Source organism: Sceloporus undulatus, chromosome 3, assembly GCF_019175285.1.
Source record: "Sceloporus undulatus isolate JIND9_A2432 ecotype Alabama chromosome 3, SceUnd_v1.1, whole genome shotgun sequence".
Classification (NCBI taxonomy): domain Eukaryota; kingdom Metazoa; phylum Chordata; class Lepidosauria; order Squamata; family Phrynosomatidae; genus Sceloporus; species Sceloporus undulatus.
The window spans coordinates 225,798,440-225,825,203 of record NC_056524.1 but is presented as its reverse complement, the minus strand read 5'-3'; the positions used below and the strand labels follow the sequence as shown (position 1 = coordinate 225,825,203).

General features: G+C 41.3%; 1 pseudogene; it reads left to right on the top strand.

Moving 5' to 3' along the window:
• The first annotated feature begins 3,321 nt into the window (after positions 1-3,321).
• LOC121925956 overlaps positions 3,322-26,764 on the top strand; it is a 189,255-nt pseudogene continuing 165,812 nt past the window's right edge.

The following is a 26,764-nucleotide window of genomic DNA, read 5'->3' as shown; positions in this document are numbered from 1 at the left end:
GCCGCACTGGAGGCTTTTCCATCCCTTCCTTATCCGGATCCCTGAGTCTGCTTGTTCCTGCTCTGATAACAAGTGTTGTTGTTTTGCTGTCTCATTGTGTGCTTATGTACCCTTGGCAACCCTATCATGGAGGTTTTTGCGCACGCTTTGTTGTCAGAGAAAGGGTTTCCCCCTCGCGGATGTGAGGAAGTGTTTTGCTAAGCTTGACTTCCACACTGTAGTCTAACTGCTAAACAATATTACCATGAGCTCTTGTAATAGGGATTCCATGCTATCACCTGGCAGAATAGTCCAAAATCTCCTTTAATACCAGGGGTAGGCAACCTTTGAGCCAGGGGCGGGTTTGCTGTCCCTTCGAGGAAATTGGGCGAAGGGCCGAACGACCCCCCCCAAAAAGGGGGGGGGAACATACAATGCTCCACCCACTATACCCAGATGGCTCTTGTAAAGGGACAAGCAAATAACAATCAGAAGATAAGCGTAACCCGGGGGACAAATGTCGGACAAACTATACATTTGCAGCAATGGACAGCAGCTTTTTTAACTCTTACAAGCAAGAATGGAGTACGGGGACACACCCAAATGAAAAGACCATTGCTGATTTCATGAAGAAATTTTTTACATATACACCACATGCAGTTTCAAGGACTTCTATCGACCAATTAGCCTGCCCTATGCCCACGCTTGCCCCCCATGGTCAGCCTGACCGCCTTGCCCCCCTGCCCGCCTCTACCTCATCGGCGCAAAGGCCCACTGAACCCCTCATGCGAGAGGCCAAACGGCTACCGGCGGCACTCAGGGGCAGCAACAAAAAACAAAGATAAACCACACAAAAGCACAAAAGGAAAACAAAAGCAAAACAAAAAAAAAAGCACAAAAAGGCCGGTTAAAAACACAAGGCCATTAAAAGAGTGACAGAGCCAAAAAGCATTACGCACAAGCACAGCAAAGAGCCAGCAGCAAAAACGTAATGGCCAAAAAAAGTGGACCCCTGTGCTAATAGAAGGAAAAGCAAGAACTGGGGGGTTCATCTTGCGGACCCATGCAGACATCTTCTCCCTTGTCCTCATCAAAGACGCCTGCAGAAGGTGGTAGGGACAGAGGGAACAAAGACATCCTCCAGACAACATTGGGCTCTAAAGCTCGCACTCGATAAGGTGACAAGTGGGCTCTTCAAATCAGGGCGGGATCCAAACTGTATATAAGGCACCTGAAATGGACTGGCAGCCAGTTTGACAACAAGAGGGAGTCACCATTGCTCACCTGGCTTATTAAAAACATGCCTCACCCTCCAGGGGAGTCAACATATTTAGATTGACTTTCTGTTGTCATTCTTTCCCTTCAGTCCCCAGATATTGGCCAAACATGCAGGTGACATGTTGAAGATGCAGTTGAAAAAGGCGCTTGATTTGTGTCAGTCAGACGGCCTCCCCACAATCCTCTTCCATCCTTAAGGACCAGATGGCCAAAAACATGTGGGAAAAGGCAAATGGTTGGTCAGTGTCTGGGAGTACTAGAACTCAGGAAAAGTCACAAAATCAAAAAGACCTTTCATAATCCATGGTTCTTTGTTTGTTCCTCACTATGACAGACTTTGATTGAAAACTCACTGAGGGCACAAGTTCTATTGATGGGTAAATTGTGTGTAACTAGATTGATCAGTTGACAGGATGGTGGAGGGGAGGCAGTGGGTTGGTTGATTGGAGAGCGAGTCTCGAGGGAGGTGCTCCAGCGAGAGGAAGCATCTCAGTTGCGACCAAGCGTCTGAGGTGAACAAGAACGTGACAGCCACATAAGTACCTCTGGCCAGCAGCAAGGTACAGCACTACCCACTTATTTAACTATTTAAATGTACTAACTGCCCATACTCTCATTGCAATATTTGAAACTAGTTTGTAGACGAAGTAAAACATGCACTTTGCATGCAGAGTGGGAAGGCACAACTTAGTGGCAGATGGCCATTCCCCTTGTACTGCATACTTTCACTGTATGCAATTGGACAGTCAACCGACAGTACTCCTTAATCATTTTCAATGCACACTTTTAGTCGTGCATTCTAATGGGACATCTCACTGTGCAGGCAAACCGTTGGGTGCCTTTTCTCAGCCCCAACCCACGCAGACTGGGATCATAAAGGCATAAACGCAGGCCACAAACATGGCAAAAGAATGAAGAAAGCGAGATGTTGTGAACACATTTTTGCAGCGTCTTACACATCTTGAAGCTATAAAATAGACTTCATGAACGTTTATCACACCCTGGAAACATACTGTCATAGTTTCAAAATAACAACGAGATGATACAAAATTGATTCTAGCTATTCATTTAAAATGGGGGGGGATTTCAGTATACTGCCTCAATTAAGAACTTCTACAGTTCTCCTCTCTTTCTTTCGTGCGATGTGCAAAAACATGGTGCAGTTAAGGGGCCAACTAACAACAGTTACATTGGCTTCAGCATGTGCAAGTCACCATAATATGATCTCTCTCTCTTTTAAAACTGAACAGGCCATTTAAACTCTGGTTTCACACTATAATCAGATGTTCCTGGCAGAAGACAAAGCAGGACCTACACTTTTATAAACTTATTTTCCAAAGTTGAAAAAAACACGATGCTTGCACACGTCTACGACTCTTTTCCAAACATGGATTTGCACATTTATACTGCCGGACTCTAAGCATTTCAGACTTTTTTAATAGCTCGTATCTAACCTTCTGAACAAAACGAGCTTTATTTCACGCTGCTGCCTAATTGGTAAAGAATTCTTGCTACTCCCCTTACAGTCAAAAAAGTTTTACTAAATTTCTGAAAAGGTGCTTAAAAAACTTGCAAATGTGATGAGGAGGTGGAGGCCAACTTTTTAATTATATACATGCTCACTGACGTAACTGGACGAGGTTAATAAACTCCTACCCCCATCCTCCTCTACCTTGTCTTTCTATAATTATTGTTTCTGATAACTAGGCAGCAGCATCCTCTCTGTATGTTTCTCTCTGGACCTATTTCATGATTCGGTGCACTGGTTAGGTGATACCATTAATCAGACCAAGTGAAGGAACCAACTGTCCTCTCTTGGCCAATGGTGGGAGCATCCCTGAAGAAATCCTTAGTACATTTAAACTCACTGAGGTTACTGTCTACCTATTTGAAAAACCTAACGGGGAAGAAAGAAAGAAAAAGTACTAACTAGGAGGTTTCAAAAAGTGTGTTGCCTGTGTATGTCTGTGCATTGTGTTTGGTTCTACCTATGAGTTTTTCACCCCCTGTGCTCTTGCAATTCTGAGCCAGGCACTGAAGAGATCAGGAAGGAGGTTTACTGAAATGACTGTGCCTAGATCAGCCCAGTGCACGGTTGTCGTGAACGGTTTGGTGCGCAGCCAGCCGGCAGCAGTAGCAATAGCCATCATCGATATGGGCAAGAGAAATCTGAGTCCCGCGGCCCACCTTGTCACAGCCATCTGCCTTTGGTGTCATTGGAAGCCTGGGTTTCCTGAACAATCTCCTGTTCTGATCCTTTTCTGCGGAATAAAGTGCTTGGTCTCCCAATCAACCTGCTTGATGATGAAACATTTCACTGAGTGACTTATGGTATGCATCATGGGCACCCCTTAAGCTTTGCTGCAAGCACTCAGGGCAAGGGCTCATTGATCAGCCGCTGTACTTGCTGGTAGGCTTTGTCAACACCTTCTTTGGTAAGTACCACTGTTCTGGCAGTGGATTGATCTGACAGGCATGCTCCTTTCCTCCTTTTGACTCATTTCTTCTCTTTGGTGGTTGCTCAGCATATCTCATCCCTACTGCCAAAACTATGTTTTTCTCTAGAAAGCCTGGCACTTGGTCAGGTGGGTTTTTCTGAGGAGCTTTTACTGCTTGACACTGCTTCTCCACCACCCGTGAGATGCTAAAAGTGACTGAATGTAAACAGAAATGGTGTCAGACTACATATATCACTTGTTGGGAAGGCAAACAGTCTGTAAGTAGTCATGGTTGTAAGCATGGAGGAATGTAAGTGAAGAATGCAACTGTTGTATGTATTTACAGAAACATTAGGGTTACATATATATTCTCTTCTCTCTCTCTCTTTATGTATGTGATTTTCGTGTGTGAGAGCGCGAGGTGCATGAGCACAGGTGTATATTAGTGCAGGAAGTTCTGTAACTTCACACCCAACAGTTATGACGTGGTCTCTTGCTCACCTAAATTGTTGGCACAGCAAGGACCCCAGTGATTTGTGGTCAAGTGACTAATATCCATAACTTGGCTTGTGGGTTTGCCGTGTAACAGAAGTAAAATTTTGTATATAGACTATATGTGCAACTCATGTACACGGAAGGGTTAAACTGCTGTAAACAAAGAGAACCATAAGAGTTATGGGAATGCATCCATAAGTGCCTGGCTTGGTTCGTGTTTATATCAGGCAAATGTTGGTTGTGTGCATTAAGTTGTTTCCAACTTATGGTGGACCCATCGTGGGATTTTTTTTTTTGGCAAGTTTTCAGAGGGGGTTTGCCCTTGCCATGAGGCTGACAGAGTATGACCTGATCAAGTCACTACAGGGTTTCATGGCCAAGCTGGAATTGAACCTGGTCTTCCTGAGTTGTAGTTACAGTTCTCAAACCACAACTCCATGCTTGTTCTCCTGAGGTTTTTTTTTTTTTTTTTTTTTTGTAATATTGCAATTTATAATATATGGGATTAAATTAGAATTCTTATGTGAAGTCTGGCATGTTGTTGTGTGTCTTAAAATCAAGTGAACCTATCATGGAAGAATTGTTTCACAGAGGATTTGCCATTACTGAGGTTTGACTCTGATGTGACTTTGGCCAAAGTCCACCTGTGGGTTTCCATGGCGGAAAATGGGTATTCGACACCCTGGATTTCCAGTGTCCTAGTCAACAACTCAAATCTATACACATTGGCTATGCGTTTGACCGAACAGGTGAATTTTTTTTGGAACCAATATATAGCTGCTCTTTTATTTCTGGATAGTTAATTAAGCATAAATTTGACAATGGGGTGCCTTCTTTGAGAGAAGCTCCAGTGAAGATCATTAAATTTACCTCTGAGTAAATTACCTAGGTTTGGGTTGCAGTTTAATTATGGGTTAAACATATGCATAAATGCAAATAGGTTTAAAATGCTTGGTGTGTGAATAGGTAAATACCACCAGGCAGAGAGAACTGTAACTGGGGTCCACTGTGTGTGCATGTGTATACATGTGTAAGTGTGTGCATGTATGTGTTGATGATGATGTTGGGCTATACATTGGGATACACATCTCTCTAATGAAGAGTAACTCTTTTCAGCCGTGTCCTGACACACCATGGGACTAATTCACACTTCAAGAATCAAATCGCTGAGTGAATTAATGGGCCCTCGTTCCCATTTGAAACTGTTCCTGCACAATATGATCAAATCTTCATGATAAGTGAGTGCAAAAGCAAAAAAACTGTTTTTTTCAGACACTAGCTTAAAAGAGGTTCTTTTGAAAAAACATGATTCCCAAGAGTGTTCAGCAAATGAGAACAACAAATTGGAATCGCCAGACCTTCGGGGGGGGGGGTGGGGGGAGGCGGAAACTAATGACAGCAGGGGGTGTTCATCATCCCTCCCCATTTTTTAGAGAATTCCTCCACACACCACCACACCCCAGGTCTGTTTGTCACTTCTGGTTGTTGTGACTGTTCTATAAACATCTATAGTCTTCAGATAACACCTGAATAAGAATAGAGCCTTATGTCTGAGTAAAGGCAATCCAAAATGGATTTGAAAAAGTTGGTGTCTATCTATTGCCTCTCTGAATGCTGCTTCGTACTTATGTTCTCCATCCCGAGGGAGACAGTTTTAAAAATGTGTCTTTTTCCCAAACCATATTTTTCAGAGCAACAAAAGGAAACTGTTATTACTTTCTCCCTCAGAAAGAGAACAGGAAGTGCTTCAGTGGGCAGCAGAGAGGTCTAAAAATCCACAAATAGCCTCTGGCATCTAGATGCTTTAAAGACCTTAAGGAATTTTTAATAGCTAGAGCAATTTCAAGCACGGTTCTTATAGTGTCATTGCAGTGGTGTGCTGTCCTGGATTTAATGCATAAGTTGTCATCATTAAAGTTGCTTGCAACTTGCACATAAAGGGGTTTGTCCAATTGACTCATTTAGTGTGGGGGGGGTGTCTATTTTTACCTTCTAAAGTTACTCAGCGGCTTTGATGCCTTTGGGGTGTGGAGAAGCAATATGATCTGCTATTCTTTTAGTCATGCCTTTTTGGTTTCTATTTTTTGAAAAAAATAAAATAAACCCCACACAACAAATCTGAGCAAAGTATAGCTCACTGGTTGCATGAAGCCCCAAAGTGCTTTATAAAACAGCCCTGGCAACCCACTGACAGAACTGGTTCTATCAGTGGACTCAGGAGTGGGACATTCCACCCCACCCTCTGCATCTTAGAAGTCTCCTTTGGAGGAGGCAGAGGCTACAGGCAGCAAGAAAAGAAATGTCTCTTAGTACAACTTTGGATTTAAGCTATTGCATGAAAGCCACTATCAGAGTGGCTACAGATTGAAATGGGATATTGGTGGGTTAATCACCATGCACCATCACTCCTGAATTTCTTTACAGATCTGATAAGCTATTGCTGAGGAATTGTTATGAAATAACAAGAGTAAATGCACTCTTTGAAAAGACTTCTAATCCCCCCCCCCTTTTTTTTGGCACATGTTACATTTTAGCAGAGAAACAGCTTGGCCTAGAAATTTCAAATTATTTCATGGGGAAAGAAAGGTTTTGATGAATAGCAATATTTCTTGGCTGTATTTGATAGCAGTCTTTCAGACCTGGTTGCATGTTTATCTTACATTCTTTTAAACTATTGCTTGTTTGGCTGGTAGCCATGGATATTTTCTGCTTTCCTCCTGATGCATCACTCCTGCCCTTATACAGTGGTACCCCGGGTTACGAAATTAATTCGTTCCGCCGCGGAGTTCGTAACCCGAAAGATTTCGCAACCCGAAAAAGCCATAGCCGCTAGCGCTAGAAAGCCGCGATTTCGTGCGAAAAAGCGCCAAAAAGCACCAAAAATTTTTTCGTAACCCGAAAAAACCTTCGTATCCCGGAACAGTTTTTTCCTATGGGATTTTTTCGTATCCCGGAAATTTCGTAACGCGGTGCTTTCGTATCCCGGGGTACCACTGTATTACAGTAGTGCCCAACTTTTTTGGCCTACCTTTCCTTTTGGGTGACAGACTAAAGCATCCCCTAACACCAATTTCTTGATACTAAGTCTACTGTTCTATTGCAAATTCAAAACAACTAACCTCAGTCACTTCTCCCTTTGTACTCAATAACCTTGGGAACAGCAACTGAGCAGCTGTCTGAGCAGTGACCAAGAAGCATCTTGCTCATGCCAGCTTTGCATATTGCATTGTTTCTTCTGCTACCTCTTATCTCGGCTTGTCTGACAAAAGAAAGCAGGAGCACAGCACAACTCCAACCTGCCAACTAGCAAAATTTACAAAGCTTAAGAAAGGTCATAAATGTGAAAGCTCCTTTTGCCACTGCTTCTCCTCTGCCACAAGGTGCTCTAACTCATTGTTTCAGCCAGCCAGTCTGTCCAAAAATGGAGCCATGGGAGTGAACTCATATGGACAAGAGATACCACCACATGAAGCAATCAACAAGGATGCACTGGGGTTTTTGGCTAAGCAGCTGGAATTAGTGGCATGGCATGTGTGAGAAGAAGAAACAAGTTACACTTTTGATCTGCAGCTCCCAGAATGTCCCATGCAGTGTGGCCAGTGGCCTGTTTCCGAGAGCCTTTGTAAGGACTGTATGTGAAAGGTTTCTTTCACTGGATAATAGCTTCCATGGGTTAAATCCTTTTATGCCTTCCACTTTGGAATCATCTCTGGTATAGATGGCTGCCATGTTAACATTATATATCTAAGGGCACTACATACCCCTCAGCATTTCCCAGAAGAAGACTGGGACACTTGGGCCAAACAAAACAGAGTGTAGTCAAGATAGCAAAAGGTTTTAACAATCTAGGGCAGACTGCAGCAGAATTTTTTTGCTTGAGTCTACTGGGAAGGGCAAAATTCCATCTGCTCCTCTCCTCTTCTTCCTTCTGAACTGAGTGCTAATTACTTTTGCATTTTGAATTCAGTTTGCATCAACTGAAGTAAATTGGGGAGGAAGGGGAAGAGGAAAGAAAATGGGATATTTTAAATGCAGCTAAAAAAGTAGGATGATTGAAAATGAACTGTGAGTATCTCTGACAAATCAGGACAGTTGGAGAGCATAGCATTATTATGATTTGGTGCTTTATATAGGTCATTCAATGTCTTAGAATTGATCTTCTCTGATTTAATTCAAATCCTTACAAAGTAGACTGTGAGGAACCCTTAGCCTTGGCCTGTACTCCTATACCCACTTATTTGGGAGTATGTTTCATTGAATCCAATGAGAATTCCTTCTGAATACAGTGCACCCTTTCCTATGTGGCAGATCTGTTCTGGACCCCTCCATGTAAGGCAAATATGTTTGAGCCTCATTGAAAACAATGGGGAGTGTGCATGCGGCACAGCGCTTGCACCATTGCTTCTTCCGTCACACAGCTTTCAGTGTAAACTGAAAGCCATGTATAGTGTGCCCGTGTATGACATGGGCATACTGTAGTAGATTATGCTATAAGCCTTTATTTACACAGATCCAATCTAATATTTGAGGTTCTGTCAGATAACAATAGTTTTCAAAGTTGCTGGAAAACATTTCTTCTCATGACACCTGACCATTACACTCGAGAGAGAAGCTAATGAGAGGCAAATGAGAGGAAAACCTTGGCTCATATGAAAATATTTCAAAGCAAAGGAATTTTTTTTTCTGTAGAAAAAAATGTCATGGTGCTTTTTCATTTTTATATTTGAGTAAACTGGCATTTGAAACAGATTCCATAAATATAAAAGGAAAGGAAACAGGCTGCAGCTTGAAGGAAAATTTTGACCCAGTGAGTCACATGTACAGTAATACATATTTTATGCATTTTATTGTACATTGCCTCTAGGACTGTACAACAGAATGGAGATATATAAATATTAAATATAAATATGCTGCTTGCAATATCATTTTAGATAAATGTTCAAGTGCTCAGAAAAAGAAGAGAGCTGATACAAAATCTGAATGTTTCTGACTCTCATTCTTCATAACTAGACCCTCTGTGGATGTGAAAGTAATCATAAGGAGAAAAGAACCAGAATATAATTACTGTTGTATCTATATTTCATTCTGTGTTTCACAAGATCTGCTTCTCCAATTGTTGGAGATGCCTAAGGGTGTTTGGGGGTTATGGATCAATGTTCTTTTTTTCCCTGACATTTTTGCTTCTTTTAATGACTCTCCCCTGGAGACATTGACTTGAAAGTCATGTTCTCCTCTCACCTGTTGCCTATTGACTGCAGTCCTTTACATGTGAATCTGAGACTAAGGATATTATCACATTGCATTTAAAGCGATTTTTCCCCTACAGGATACAGTCACGCTTAATTTTAAAACCAAGTGTTATTGCAAACAGTCGTGGCTAGGCCAGTGCAACCCATATGCAGCCCAAATCCGAGCTGTGCTTATCCAGTGGTTTTTCAAAAATGGGACCTTGCCATTTTTGAATAGCCACTGGATAAATGCGACTGGAATCTGGGTTGCATTTGCCCAACTGCAGCTGTGTGCAATAACATCCAGTTGGGGATAAGTCGCTTTAAATACAGTGGAAATACAGTGGGCCCTCCCCTTACACGGGGATCCGTTCTAGGTCCCTCGACTAAGGGGAAATCAGTGGTTGCTGGAGCCCCATAGGAAGTAATGGGGCTTACTCCTGTGGCGCACGGCAGCATGGCAGCGTGCATACACCACAGGCGCACACCCCATTAGTTCTTCTGGGGGCACGCAACAGGGTCTTCCAGCGCAGCTTTCAGCATATGCTGAAAGGTGCGTATGGCATGCCCACGTAAAACGCGGGTGCACTGCAGAATGAAATAATCTCTGAAGTTTTCTGAATGCAAGAAGGATTACTTACTTTTTGAGTAGACATTAAGTAGACAGCTGCATGATTAGTCCCTCCAGCATGGGCCTTTTGATTTTGGCTACAATCTTCCAAATAACTCAAATGTGTTTTCTCTGTCAGTGACATCACCAGGGCTTATGCCCCAAATAAGCACATATAAGGCTACAGTTTTGTTATATTCTTGACAACAAGAATGATTGTGATTGCTCATTGACCTTGGATGATCGCTCTCCTCCACACAAATGCATCCTCCTGTAAGAAGTGTGTTCTCAAAACTGTAACTTGACTGGTTATTTGAAAATCAAATCTTTTCAAAGCTGACTTCTCAGTAATGTCTCAGTTGATTATACAATCAGTTGCTTGATTATACCAGACAAACTCTATGAGCCAAGATGAATGTAGCTGGTTGGAAGCTGGGCAACTACTTCTAAGGGGAGGCCTGCAACCACCCCTTTTCATGCCGGATTGGGGCCGTGGCATCCACACTCCGCGGCCCCAATCCGGCCTTTCCAGGGCATGAAAAGGAGCCACAAAAAGCTACTCCTTTTTGTGCCCTGGAAAGGGTGCCATAGCCGTGTTGCTGTGGCTTGGAAGCGCTCCTTCATCACTGTGTCATATGGACACAGTGCTAAAGGAGCACCATGATGTTGCATGGCATGTGGAGTGGCACGTGGCATCATGGCACCCTGGAGGTGGAGGAGGGGTGTGTGTCATCTGGACACCCTTAATGGCCAGTCTGAAGAGGGCCTAAGAACAGCTTTAAGAATAGCTACACAGGAAGAGGGCAAATTAGCAGGAATCTTGTTCTGAAGGTTGTTTGGTATTTACATATCTGTTATAAGTCTGTCTACATCTTTTGGCATCTGTATTGCCATACCTTCTAAACATTTACACCAACAAATAATTGATGTTGTGTCATATATCTTCTTTCAATTTTTTTTTTAAAAAAATACATTTTCTACTGTTTTTCCTGTTCGAAGAAGTACACTGTGGTCCAGTCGCATCTTGTTGTGTTTGTTTTTTTCTAAGAATCTTATTTCCCTTGGTCTCTTGGCATTAAATGATCCCAGATTGGTACCAGAACACTGTTGTTAATCTTTATCTTAACTGATAGCTTGCTAAAACTTCACAAAATTAGTTAATAAATGAAGCCTCTCTGTCTAGAAGAGAAGCTAAGAGTCATGCCCTAGATTCTGAAATGTTTGATGTTTTCCTCTTTTGTAGATAAAGGAACACAAAAGTTTAGATCCAAGCTGAATCATGCTTTGAAATCAATGGGACAAGTTAGGACTTTATCACCCCAGGTTCAAAAGGTGCCACATTCTCACTTCATCTAGCAAATGCAAACATACCAGGTTGGGGACAATTATTATCACACAGCTCTTTAAAAATGTGAAGGTGCTGCTTCTTGTCCTGGCTTTTGTCTTCCACATGCCAGCCTCCATAGCTCTGTCTCCATGTCCTAATCCCTTCCCAGCATGCCTTTTGGTATGCATTTATTTTATTTTGATTTATTTTTAGCACAATAGCATGACCATGGAAATCTATGAGGGGAAACAAGAAAGAAAGAAAAGAAATTGAAAAGAAAAGAAAAGAAAAAACAGCCTGCTTGAGAATAGTGATGGGGAAGAGGGAGAGAGAAGCATAATCATGCACAACTTGATTGCTGACTTATTGGAACTGCTTCGGGAGGAACTTAACACACAAAACCCATCAATGCCCCCCCAATGGCAGTGCTTTTTCACTACTGACAAAATGTGTCCAAAATATTTGTAAATTTCCTATCCCCTTCCTGTTCTTCTACCCTCAAACGTTTGGTCAACATTTTTGTAAGCAAATATTTCTGAGGATATGCCTGCTGCAGCCATCACCTCATTCATATCCAGTTATGTTAATTCCAGTGTGAATTCTGACCATACTGACTGGGCAAGTGGGAGATTTAATCCAAGTGAAGGGTTTTTCACATGGGCAAAAGTGACAGGAACATAGCGGGATGCTCCCATCACTATTGTGTAATTGTGCAAAGATTATCAGATGATTTCCCCCAATGTTGTGATAATCATGTCATTTGTCCCGTGAATAAAAATGAATTCTCCCATTGCTTTTTATTCATGGGACTTTCCCATGAATAGCAATTGCAGCTTCAAAAATGATATTAGAATTTCTTTTTATTCATGGGATAAGGGTGCAATTATTGTGACATTATGTGACATCATCTAATAATCTTCATGCAATTGCATGATGTTGACAGGAACATCCTGCTAAACTCCCGTTACTTTTGCCCGTGTGAAAATCTGATCTGTTTCAAAATGCAATCAGTTCTGTGCTGTCACTTTGTTGATGATAGAGGAAGCACCTGAAGACATTATTTAGTTGTACACTGTGTTCCTTTTGTAGCATTTCTTAATAAGACTGAAGTGGTTTCCTTGTTAAGTCATAACAGAAAACCCAAAATGCCAGTAAATTTGAATTGCCTCCGACAAGTGCATAAAAAAAGATAATATTTTTATTTAGAATCTAAATTCAACATTTCTTTTACAATGGAAGGTAATAATCAAAAACAGAACAGCCTTCAGTACTGCATTTGATCTTGGAAAAGATTATGTTTGAATTTACTGTATGCTCATCATTAAAATGAAACAGTTTATTGTAAATAAGCTTACTATACAGTGAACTGAGACTGCTTTATCTGCTTCAACACCTTTTCTGAACTGATATCAAGACAGTCACTGTTAATACTTATATTCTGAAACCTGAGTCAGTGTCAGAGAAAGACAAAAACAGCAGTGAAGCAAAAATCAGCTTTGATAGTGGCAGAGAAATTATGGAACAGCCTCAGTCCCAAAAGTTGAACTTACGGGCTGTACAGATTCCTCACCAGATCAGGCCTGCAGCAACCGCATGCCACAGCCCCAATCTGGCCTTTTCACTGCACAAAAAGGAGTCACAGTATGCAGCTTCTTTCTGCGCTATGGAAAGGTGCCATAACCGCCTGTGCTGTGGCTTTTCTGTGCTCCTTTGGTGCTGCATCACCTGGACGCAGCGCCAGAAGAGTGCTGTGACGCTGCCCGCCATGTGGTGGGGTATGCAGCGACACTCTGGCATGGGAGCGGAGTCAGGGCCCCACTTTGCCCCCATGCCAGTCTTTATGGTTGGTCTGTACAGTCTGTTAGATTCTAAATAAATATATAATCTTTGGTTCTGAAGACACACACTTTGACTTAAACACCTGAACATCAGGGTCTCAGATCCCTCTCTCAAACATATTTTTCAGAGCTCACAAGTGACATTGAATGTGCAACACCAGCATGTACCCACAGATTTATCACTCATGGTTATCATAAATCCACTTGCCACAGATCCACATGGAATAGGGACCAATAATCACAGTGCTATTACTATTTTGCTTTTTAATTACTGAGTGAATGTGAAAAGTTCCTTTTGAAGCAGTTTCAATATGCAAGCATCATGTGGTGTATATGTAATTATGCTTTTCTCCTCCCTCCCTTTTGCTATTTCCAAGCAGGATGATTTTCTCTTTTCCCCCAAATTTCTTTTCTCCCTCCCCCCTACTTAATGCATTGTTATGATCATACAGTTGCACTAAAAAGAAAAAGAAATGAAAATAAATGCAGAATGAAAGGAATGCTGGGAAGTGGTAAGAACAGGGAGGCAGGGCTATGGAGGCTGGCGTGAGGAAGTCAGAGGCAGGAAAGAAGCAGTAGCATGGCAATTTTGAAGAACTGTGCAATAATGAGTGTCCTCAAATTGATATATTTACATTTCCCAGACTAATACAATTGTGGTGTCTTATGAGCTCAGTGTAATAAAGTCATAAGATGCTGTAGAAGACCAGTCTATTGATTGCAAAATGGAGCTACCAAAGAAGGATTCAGGAAAAACTTCATGTGCAAGCAGTGAGCTGAGACTTTGTGGAGGTTCTGCATGCCTGCCTAGCAATAAAGGGAAAGAAGAGAGTTTCAGGAGATGACTATGAATACTATTGTTCTATTTCATGTCATACATATTGTGTTAACAGCCAGAAGCTTGACTTCTGGTTTCTAGAACACCCACATGTGTTATTTCAGAGTCGGATGTTTTTCAAATGCCCTTTTCAAATTGCTGCTATTTCTGGCAACAATAGAAAGGATCAGTGTAAGGCAAAAAAGGGTGTAATTATATCTGTGTGGGACTGAAAGAGAGATTTAAAAAGAAAAAGCGGACCACAGACTTATCTAGTAATCCTATTTGTACACGGCTTTCTTTTTCCTTTCCTGCCTCTCAGCATCCTTACATGCAAAGAACAAGGAAGTAACCCCAACAGGCTAATTTTGTATGTTTAATGCTCTATGAGGAATTCAACAAGTCAGGTTACCTCCAGTTTTTTATATGGGAGGTCTTCAAGCAGAGGCTGGATGGCCATCTGTCGGGGATGCTTTGATTTGGATTTCCTGCATGGCAGGGGGTTGGACTGGATGGCCCTTGTGGTCTCTTCCAACTCTATGATTCTATGGCCTGTTACAGACTGCCAAAATAAAGCTGCTTCGGGTCTCTTTGGAGGTATGCTGTTTAAATGATGCATGCATCCGAATAATTCGGAAGCTTCACCAAAGCTGCACTCCAGTGCTTAGGAATGGAGCGTGGCTTCGGCACGACCTCCAGACTCTTAGGACCCAAGCATCATTTAAGTAGCATACCTCCAAAGAGACCCGAAGCAGCTTTATTTTGGCAGTCTGTAACAGGCCTATGATTCCATGCTGTTCTGAAACTAAACATTATGAAGCTGAGAGTGCAGGATTAATCATTGGGTTTTAGGTATCCAGCTCTCCTGAGATCTATTTTGGACTTGTCTTCACACAAAACATTTGGAATCTGATTGAAATGGAAACTGGCCTACAGTTCCCTTGCAGTATTCCCTGGAGACAACACCCTCATTTCTTCACTTTTAGCATGTTACTGGTGTGATTGGAAAGGTAGTTAGTTTAGAAGACCCAAACAAATGCTATGGCCAGGACTGAGACCCTTGATATTGAAGTAACATGGGCATTATTCAAGGAAGTTGTGAGAAACTGGTTTGCATTTCCAACCCAATGAAGCAGAACAAAATACAAGACACCCTATGGGTAGTGCAACTACCACACCTGATAATGTGTATGATCTGGAAGCCCAAAAGAGGCTTTCACATTTGTCAAGAATGATAAGTCCTCATTCAGAGCTCTGTCTAAAGTTTCAAAATCAGGTTAGCATGGTCACCACAAGGGAACAGCTTCCCAAAGTAGTGTCCAGGGAAAGGACATCCTCAGGCCTTTCTGGCATTGCTTCTTGTGTTATGTTGCATCTTGGCCATCCAAGAGAAAACAAAGGAAACTCTCTCATCAAATCAAATACACCTCTGGGATCTCCTATGAGGGGAATTTCAAATGGAGCAATCAGTGGCTACTGTGCAGCTGAGTCAGCCAGGAATTTACATATAAATGCAAATTGAGGTCTACTGCTCCTTGACCATATGAGTGATAGAGGTAGGATTTGTTACAGATTAAGAACCATGGGAAATATTCTTAGCATTGTTCCTAAAAACAAGCATGAAATATTGAATGTGTAACCCTCAGTCTTCAATAAAGGGAGAAGCCTGATGGGGCCAAGGTCATCAGCCTTTGATGCTACATGTTCACTTAATATGATCTCAGGCAGAAAGATGGATGGAAAAAGTCTGAACGAGACACCAGTGACTTGCACCCAGTCAGTGTAGGTACTGTTATGCTATGTAGGTATATAAATAATTTGGTATAAGGCATCTTGGTATTGTGGCATACACTCCACATCTCCAAGTAGTAATAAGTTATTTTGGTGCAGCCAGGTCCCAAGCATAATTTTTGGGGACCTGGAACAAATACATAAAATGGAATCCTTTCCTACACTGGTATCACAATCTCTCACCCATATGAGGCATACAAAAAAGCATCTTAATTTTAGAATTACTGTTGCATGTCTACATTTCTAAAAAAATGTTTTATCTGTGCAACTTTACTTTAATAACAACAACCAGCCTGAGAGCCTAGCTATTAATAAATGTATTATCCTGTTAGTATCTTGCTTTTTTTATTGCAAAGGACCAATATAGATGCAAACTTTAAAGCTTTTTTTCTTGGACTTTTTCATTGCAAAATCATACACAAGCCTATCAGATTTGATTTCTCTTGCATCTTCACATTCTGTAGACAAGATGTCTTGTTTTTGCACAACTACATAATGTCTACAGCTTTTGAAGCATGCTAGTGCAAGACTTTTTTAGGTTATATATACCTACTTAATCCTGCAAAAACAATTAAAAATGTGAAAACAATTTGCAGATTTGTATAAACTTTTAAAATTTCTAACCCGGTGCTGGTGGGTGGGTGGGACTTCTGCCTCCTGGGGGCTGGACTTCCCTGGAGGCAACTGAAGGCCCAGGAGGGAGAGGAGGGAGAAGAGGAACAGGTGCATGCTGTTCCTCTTCTTCCCCCCACTCACTCATCACCATGTGCCCTCATAAATGGCTTCACGTGCTGGAGAGGGCACACATGCCATTGGTTTGCCATCATGGGCCTAGGTGAATCCTGACAGCCCTTCCCGTGAGGCTAGACTGTCATCCTCTTTGCTGATTTACCACAGGCAGACAAAGAACTTTTTGTTTCAGCAGGCCTTCAAGGACTTTTTGCTTAGAAGGAATCAACCTTGCATAATGTCATAGATTATCACTTTGTTGCTTTCCTTTTTCCTGTTTTTTTAAAAAGTGTTTTTAAATTACTTTTAATTTGTTGATAGTTTAAATGCATTTTGAACTTTTGTATGCTGTGAAATTTTTGCTAAGTTTGTTTTAACTGTTGTAAGCTACATTGAGTCCAGGATGGAGAAAAAAGTGGGATGGTGATGGTGGTGATGATAATAATAACAATAATAATATAATAGCAAAGCGGACCTGTGAGTTTGTTGACTCATGTTGCACACCTAGGGAGCAGAACGGGGGAAAGGAGAAGTCTCTGCCCCCAAGATGATGAAATAAATATACTCAATGAGCCACAAACTGCTTTTCTCACATCAGATGTGTTAGGAGGCATCTAGCAACCCAGGATGCTTCCAGAACCCTAAGTTGAGCTGTCTGCTTCTATTCTCACTCTGCCTCAAACTGCAAGTCTTTTGCTCTTTTTAGCCACACAGACACCTTGATTACATCATCTTTCACTCAGAGCAAGGAGAAGCAGCATCCCTCTTTCAGATATTTGCTAACCAGTCAGAACAGAAGACCAGCTCAAGAGCAATCAGCCAACTATTTAGCAACATACTGCCTGCAATATGGCACCATATTGGCTCTAATTTACATGTAAAAAAGAAATCTGCCCACTGCAACTGGCCAGCTGGTTAGACTACTTTAGTATTCATTCTCTTGCCTAGGAGAGCCAGTGCAGTGTACTGATTGACTGTTGGACTATGACTCCCAGACACCAGGGTTTGAATCCCACTCAGACATGGAAACCCACATTCTCTCAACCTCAGAAGAAGACAAGGGCAAACTTCCTCTGAAAAAATCTTGCCTAGAAAATGCTGTAATTTTAAAAATATTTTTTAATTAGGTTTCATATTTACAATACATATGTTACATTTTTTTCATCAGTATATTGTAATTTTTTACACGTTATTCATAAGTTTACGTATTCCTAACCATCTCCATACATACATATTCAGAAAACGCTGTAATAGAGGTTGCCTTAGGGTTTGCCATAAGTTGGAAATGACTTGAAGGCACACAACAACAACAACAACAACAACAACAACAAACTCTTGTCTGCATCCCAGTCTTAGAATCACAAAGTTGGAAGGGACCTTGGTGGCCATTTAGTCCTAGGGAGATTATCACATGGATTGCTCCCATTTTTACCCGTCCTGAGGTTGTCCTTATCATGTCCACAGATATCTCGTCCTTCTTCTGTCAGTGGCACCCATCACTGTATTAACGAGAGTTTCCATTAATACAAAATAATGGGACCATGCCATTTCAGGGATGAGAGAAGGACAGGATAAGTGTGATGTTGTCTAAGAATCTTATTGTGATCGTGCAATAAGAATCAGGAAAGGATGGGATAATGACAGATGTCATGTGAAAATCTCCATGCAATCTCATGGGAAAGTTGGGTTGGGACAGGGATGGGACAGGACAAGGATGTCCCATCCCCCATGTGATAATCTCCTATGCCTGGGCCATCACAATAACATCACATGTGAAATGACAGTGACACTAATAAAGCAAGGAAAGAATTCCACAATAGTGGAATGGCTCAAATTTTCTTTTTTAACAAATAATTCCCTATTTAGTATTTTCAACTATAAATATCATACTAAACCATAATTCTCCAAAATCAAATCAAACCATCTGTTCTTTCTTTACAGGTACAGTGTCACTTATATCCCTGGCTGTACTTTCATATGAACGATACTGTACAATGATGGGAACAACAGAAGCAGATGCCACAAACTACAAAAAAGTATGGATGGGCATTTTTCTGTCATGGATGTATTCTTTATTTTGGTCTTTACCACCACTTTTTGGATGGAGTAGCTATGGACCTGAAGGACCAGGCACCACATGTTCAGTGAACTGGCATTCAAGGGATGCTAACAACATCTCTTACATAATTTGCCTTTTCATCTTTTGCCTTGTCATTCCTTTTTTCATTATTGTTTATTGCTATGGGAAGCTGCTGTGTGCCATTAAGCAGGTTAGTGGATTTTTCAGTCATCTTTCCAATACATCAATGAGTGGTTGTCCTCCTGTTTATGGAAGACTGTGTTATCCATTGGGGGCTCTGGTGACAGAAAAGGGAGGGACGGCTTTTTATTGATATCCCTTTCCCTTTGGAGTTGCCTACAACCTATAAAATATGCTCCAGAGGATTGGGTTGGGATAAACCACAGAAGTGGGGGATATGGATATATCAGCTTTGCCTGATCCACCAACTATGCCCCTTCCTAGAATTGGAGGGCCTAAAGATTGTAGTGCACATGCTGGACTTCTACAATGTGCTCTACACAGGGCTACATTTGTACTAAGTCCAGAATATGGCAGCTAGACTGAATAAAGATATATCCAGGAACAATCATGTCACATCGATCTTAAAATCACTCCAGTGACTGCCAATTAATTTCTGGGCAAAGTACAAAGTGTTGGTTATTACTTTTAAAGCCCTACATGTCTTGGGTTCAGGTTACCTACAGGATTGCTTTCTCCCGTACAATCCACCCTGTATACTCAGATCCTCTGGGAAATGTTTGCTCCAACTAGCCAGGAGTAGAATTTCCCAGAATTTGTCTGCTGCCCCCAGATTGTGGAACAACCTGCCAGAGGCGATATGACAGCTGAAAATGCTGACTGCTTTTAAAACAGCAATAAAGACATATCTCTTCCAGCAGGCCTACCTAGTCGGTTTTAAATCACAGCTTTTTGATTGGTACATTTTAAATAATGTCTTATATGGATGTATTTTAATGGTTTTATAGTACTTTATTTTAATTGTTGGTTTTATGTGTTTTCTTTTTTTAATTGTGTTTTGTATTTTAACATATTGTATCCTGCTTTGAGCCTCGAGAGTGGCGGGAAAGAAATAATAATAATAATAATAATAATAATAATAATAATGAAAGCATGGACTGTTTCCAATTCTAGTCCTTGCATTACCTGTCAGTTTGCTCCTGTGCATGCCCAAGAGGCCAGGACTAGGGCCAGCTCTACTATTAGGCAGAATGAGCAGAGTATGTGGCCCAAGGCTGCTTATAGAACAGCTAAAACACAGTGCTTATAATGAAAGAGTTGGAAAACAAATGAACTATCCTATGAAAGACAACACAAATGTATGGTGGTTTAAAAGCATTTAAAACAGTGGTTCTCAACTGTGGGGCAGGACCCTCAGGAAGGATGAGAGTTACTCAAGGGGGGTATGAGACTTGGAGGCCCTGGTCCTTTGTCCTTCTTCTCCTTCTCCTCTTGCTCCTTCTCCCAAGTATGTTTTGTCCCAGAGAGGAAAGCAAAGGCAAGGAGGGCACTTGGATCCACTGCCTCAGGGAGGAGGAGGAGAAGGAGAAGGAGAAGGAGAGGTATTTCCTTATTTATTTGTTGTGTGCCTTCAAGTCGTTTCCGACTTATAGTGACCCTAAGGCAACCATATCATGGGGTTTCATTGGCAAGATTTGTTCAGAGGAGGTTTACCATTACCTTCCCCTGAAGCTGAGATAGTGTGACTTCCCCAAGGTCAGTCAGTGGGTTTACATGGCCGAGCTGGGAATCGAACCCTGGTCTCCAGAGTCACAGTCCAACACACAAACCACTACAACACATTGGCTCTCTCTTTCTTATATCATGTTAAAATATGAATACTTATGAATATATGAATCAAAATATGCACGCTAAACAATCAAAATATTTTTATTCATATACTATGCCAAGCAGAGACAGGGATGCAATGTCTGGATGTAGATGTAAAGGGGGTTACAAGAGTAAAAAGTCTGAGAAACTTTAAAAAAAATACTATGAAAATAATTAAGTATAGCACACCTTGTCCATCAAAACACCCCATTACAACAAGAATTGAGTTGGTAAGTGCAAGGATTTATGCATTTACATTTGTGCATATTTTAAATTGCCCATATACTAGTACTGAGGATAGATAAACTAAAATTGAATAAAAAGGCAAAAATCCATAAGAAAGAAATCCATTGCCAACAACCGCTGTGGATAAAAATATTAAGTGATAATTTCATGGAGTCTTGTGATTCAGAGGACACCAAAGTAGAACTTCCAGGCTCTGATGTAGAACTTCCCAAGCTTTCAGCTTCACACAGGCATAGAAACTTTAGGAAAAAGAAGGAGTGAGAACAATACAATGGGAATGGCAGTGATGACACTGAACACTGGACTCCAGATGGTATGCCCCTACCAACAAGTCATCAGATGATTTCCTTGATTTCATACCTTGTAAACAATCTGCGGAGGTGCCACTCTGTAAGGCCATTCTGCTTGATTTCCATTAATGATCCCCCCTATTTATGAAATATTCCTCAGGCAGGTTTGGAAAAGATGTGATTGTGCACGAAGAAACATTTTGATGTTCTAAGATTGTTTGTTGGTCCTTAAGTATGTCTGCTTTGATGCTGACCACAGGTTTTGTTATTGTTAGCTGCCCTCAAGTCTACCTCAAGTCATGGAGACCCTGTGGATGAGCATCTCCAAGAATCCCTATCCTGCACTTCTTTGCCCAAGTCCTGCAAGCCCTTGCCCACAACCCCCTGATTGAGTCTATCCATCTTGTCTGTGGTCTTCCTCTCTTTCTTCTACCCTCTACCTTTCCTAGCATTATTGTTTTTTTCTAGTGATTCATTATGTGACCATAGTACAATAATCTCAACTTGATCATCTTTGCTTCCAAGGAGAGTTCTGGCCTGATCTGTTCAAGGACCCATCTGTTTGTCTTCTTGGCTGTCCATGGTATCCTAAGTACTCTTCTCCAGCACCATATCTCAGATGAGTTGATTTTCTTTCCGTCTGCTTCCTTCACTGTCCAGTTCTCACATCCATACATTGTAACTGGGAATACAATGTCATGAATGATTCTGATTTAGTGCTGAGGAGTTGTATGTCTTTGCTCTTTATTATTTTTTCTAGTTCTTTCATAGCTGCCCTACTCATTCCTAGTCTTCTTATTTCTTGACTGCACTCTCTATTCTGGTCAGTGTTTGATCCTAGATATGGGTATGCTTTAACAATTTCAATTTCCTCATTGTCTAGATTGAATTTGTGTATTTCTTCTATGGTCGTTATTTTTATTTTCTTTATGTTCAGCATCACACCTGCCTTTGCACTTTCATCTTTGACCTTCCTTATTAACTGTTCCAATTCTTATATCTTCTGCTAAAATTATGATGTCGTCTGCACTTCTTAGGTTGTTGATGTTCCTTCCTCCTATTTTCAGTTCTCCTTTTTCTGATTCTAATTCTGCTTTTCTTATGAAGTTTTCAGCATATAAATTAAATCAGTAGGGTGATAGGATACAGCCTTGCCTGACCCCTTTTTCTATTGGGAACCATTCTGTTTGACAAGGTTTCCCATGACATTCTTGCAAACAAGCTTGTAAAATGTGGGCTAGACAAAGTAACTGTTACATGGGTTTGTAACTTGTTGACCGGCCGAACCCAAAGGGTGCTCAACAATGGCACCTTTTCATCCTGGAGAGAAGTGACCAGTGGGGTCCCACAGGACTCTGTCCTGGGCCCAGTGTTATTCAACATCATTATCAATGACCTGGATGACAGAATTGGGAGCATACTTATCAAATTTGCAGATGACACCAAATTAGGAGGAGTAGCTAATAACCCAGAGGACAGGATCAACATTCAAAATGACTTGAATAAACTAGAAAGCTGGGCCAAAGCTAACAAAATGAAATTCAACACGGAGAAATGTAAGGTACTGCACTTAGGGCAGAAAAATAAAATGCACAGATATAGGATGGGGGACTCTATGAATGAAACTATGTGTGAAAGGGATCTGGGAGTCCAAGTAGACCACAAGCTGAACATGAGTGAACAGTGCAATGTGCCAGCTAAAAAGGCCAATGCAATTTTAGGCTGCATCTATAAAAGTATAGTGTCTAGATCAAGAGAAGTAATAGTGCCACTGTATTCTGCTCTGGTCAGGCCCCACCTGGAATATTGTGTCCAGTTCTGGGCACCACAATTAAAAAAGGACATTGAGAAACTGGAGCATGTCCAGAGGAGGGCGTCTAAAATGGTGAAAGGTCTGGAAATGATGACCTATGAGGAATGACTCAGGGAGCTGGGGATGTTTTGCCATTTTGCCATCTTTTCCACCTTTAAGAGAAGGTTAAGAGGTGATATGATAGCCCTGTTTAAATATTTTAAAAGATGTCATATTGAGGAGGGAGCAAGCTTGTTTTCTGCTGCTCCAGAGAACAGAACCCGGAACAATGGATGCAAGCTACAGGAAAAGAGATTTCACCTCAACATTAGGAAGAACTTCCTGACAGTAAGGGCTGTTCAACAGCGGAACACACTCCCTTGGAGTGTAGTGGAGTCTCCTTCCTTGGAGGTCTTTAAGCAGAGGCTAGATGGCCATCTGTCAAGAACGCTTTGATTTGGATTTCCTGCATGGCAGGGGATTGGACTGGATGGCCCGTGCGGTCTCTTCCAACTCTGTGATTCTATGATTCTATGTTTCTCCGAATTCTGTTCTGACAATGGCCTCTTGTACAGAGCCCTCATCAAGACTATCAAATATAGACTATCCCAGGTCTTTGAGTGCATTCCATAGCTTTTCGTGATGTACACAGTTAAATGCTTTGCTGTAATCTATGAAACATATGCTAATTCTTTTTTGATGTTCTTTGGTGCACTCCATTAGCCATCTTATGTTTGTGCTATGGTCCCTAGTGCCTCTTCCTTTTCTGAATCCTGCTTGCACCTCTGAAATTTCTCCATGGCTGGTTGGAGTCTATACTACAGATTTTTGAGCATTATTTTGCTTGCATGTGAGATTAGTGCTATTCTGTTATAGCTGCCGCAGTCTTGTGTGTCTCTTTCTTGTGGATTGGTATATATATTGAATGTTTCCAGTCTGCTGGCCACCTTTTTGTTTGCCATATTTGTTGACCACAGGTTATTGACAATTAAATTATCATCTTTTTGAGTTTGACTAGTTCATTTGTGGATTTTCTGAATTTCACTCTTCCACTGCATATGCAACTAGATCAAGCTAGAGCTTTTACTTCAGGACAAAGTCTGGAGCCCAGCGAGGATTACACATTAGTCACCTGTACCCTGGGGCTGCTATGGTTTTTGCTCATCAAATGTGTGGGTGTGATTAGAACAAGAACAACCTTACAAGAACAAATAGGAGAGGATAAAGGAAAGTGCTACATTGGGGGATAACTGATTTGCTGTGGTAATCTAAGCAGATGACAGCCCGTATGATGTGGCATACACTAATTTACCCCTTGGCATCCTTCCCCAGGATTAAGTGCAAGAATTTGTCTGTTAACTGCCTTGTCCTTTCCTTTCTCTCTGCAATGTATTGAAGTAATATAAAATTATTTTAAAAATGGAGGTGGGAGGGAGTAGTGCTAGTAAAAAAACGGGGACAGTATGAAGAGGTACAACCTAAATAACGAGGGGGCTGGAGCATCTCCTACAAAAGAAATCTTACAACATTGGTCTTTTTTCTTTTCTTTCTTTTTTATTAAAAAAAAGGGAGCAAGAGAGAATACGAAAGAGTAAAAACTGTCTTTCCCCTGGCTATGGGAGCTGTAGGCTAGCTTTTGTAAGTTATGTATAAAGTATGCATATGGCAGAGAATTTGGATAGGATGATCTTTTCCCACTATGCCTCTTCTAATAGTAGAATTTAGAGTCAAGCTGACTGGGAGAAGGTGAGGGACTTCTATACATGAGGGACTTCTATACATAGTCCATAAGGAACTGAGATCATTCACAAGTTGTGATAATGGCCACTATCTCAAAGGGCTCTAGAAAAAGATTAGATAAATTCATGGAAGACAAGGCCAGGAGTCTGCATGGCCACATGCTATCACAATCAGAGGAAGTGTGTCAGTTGCTGGAGAAAAGAATGGGAGAGGGTCTCTTGTTCTAATTGTCATCTGTCAAGAAGAAAATGGTTGTTGTGTTAAGGAAAATGCAACATGGGATATACAGTGATGGAAATAAAACATGTATGTGAGAGTCACTATGACTAAGCAAAAGCAATTAAGAAGCCACACAGGTGTGAAAGCTAATGTAATTAGCAAGTCCTAAATGCCAAGGACAGAAATGCAGAGTGTATAATTGAAAACACCTGAGAATCATTAAGTGGACAAGGTGAAATGATGAAATCATTAATTATGGGTTGAACTATGAGAACCAATCAAAATGGATGTACACGCCCACTGGGTGGAAACTGACAGAGTGGGTGGTGTTTTACAATGGCTATAATAATTGCTATGATTGCCAATGTATTTTGTGGAGTTGTGTGAGTAGTTTGGAGATTGTAATTTGTGAGGGCATTAGTATTTGTATATAGTAGAATAAAGTAGATCTTTTATATAAGACTACTGAGTTGTCTGGTGTCTTGAGTGAAGATACAAGAGCCAGCAGGATCCTGGAGAAGTGTGGAGGAAGAGTGAGAAGGCTTGGAGAGTTTGTTGGGGTCTTCAGCCTATTCTCTGAAACTCTGCTGCTTTAGAAGAAAAGCATTAACCACTGGCCAAAACTGGTCAGCGCCGGTGCATAACAATGTGGTGAGTTAGAGCCAGAGGTGAAGAGCTACAACTCCCATCATCCCTGAAATGTTGGCATTGTAGGATGCTAAACTACATAGGTCAGAGATATGAAACATGCTGTCCTCCAGATGTTGTTGGATTGCATCTCACAGCATCACTTGTTAGCATAGCTAGTGTTGAGGAATGCTGGAAGGTGAAATTCAACAATATTTGAAGGTCTGCATGATTGCCATATAGGTCCTTGGTTTGGTGCAGCATGGCTCTTCCTTTTGCATTTTCCCTCCCCTTAGGTTTTAAATAAGAGCTCAGAGCTTGATTAATTCTAACCAAAAAGATAATTCTGGCATCTCTTGAACTCTACTGCCTTTCTTTTAGATAATAAAAGTGAAGCTAGTTGTCACATACAAGTGGCTGAATTATCAGTATAAAGTGAGAATAAAGAGCCTTTCATGCAGTGGTTTTTCCACCCACAGTTACAGTGACAATCACCTTGAATCGTTCTTACTTAATAGCCTCTGGGCACTTGACTATCCATTTGGCATTTAACACTAATCTTCCCATACAGACAGAAAGTAAAGATTGAGGTTGGTGTTGAGAAGCATCTGGAACAATATTAGAAAAGAGTTAGCAGTCTCTGCCCAGCTGAACTCTGCTCCTCTTCATTCCTTAGCCTCAAAGACAACCCACATCTTCTATCTCATTTATATTTTCACACTGGGGGAACTCTGGCTTGTCTTATAAGCTTGTCTTGTCTCTGTCACTGGTCTCTCCAACTTTTCTGACTTCCTTTCTTCAAATCATTTTGTGTTTGAATGATGAAAGGGAGTCAGTGGTATTGGAGCAAAGCAAGTACTTCAAATGTTTTCACCTGGAGCGCCTATCAAACATAACCATCAACCAAATATCAAACATGTTACTTGACACTTGTAGTTGGAACCTACTGAGAGACTGAGGTTGGGAAAGGCTTTATTTTTGTTGTTGGCCACTGCATTGGGCTCCAACTTAGAGTCAGTGTATGAATGAGAGACTTCTAAGAACTCTGGTTATCAACTCAGTGCTCAGGTCTTGCATTCAGGGCTACAGCCTTCCTTTATGGGTATCATCTTTTATAGTTGATAATCTGCAATATAGTCTTTGGACTTTATTGCACTGCCTCCGGTGCCTGACTTACATTTTCCGAATTTGAGCCAAATTCGGATAGTACGCTGATTTTATCACACTGACTTTTCCCTTAAAATAACTTCCTGTTGCCTCCATTGTTGAATCTGGGCCCTGTAAGTTGCTTCGGAGGCCATTTTTTCCAATTCCAAAGCTTCCGATTTGGAAAAAAAATGGCTAGCAAAGTGACTTACGGGGCCCTAATTCAACCCTCGAGGCAATGGGACCCATTTTGAGGGGGAAATC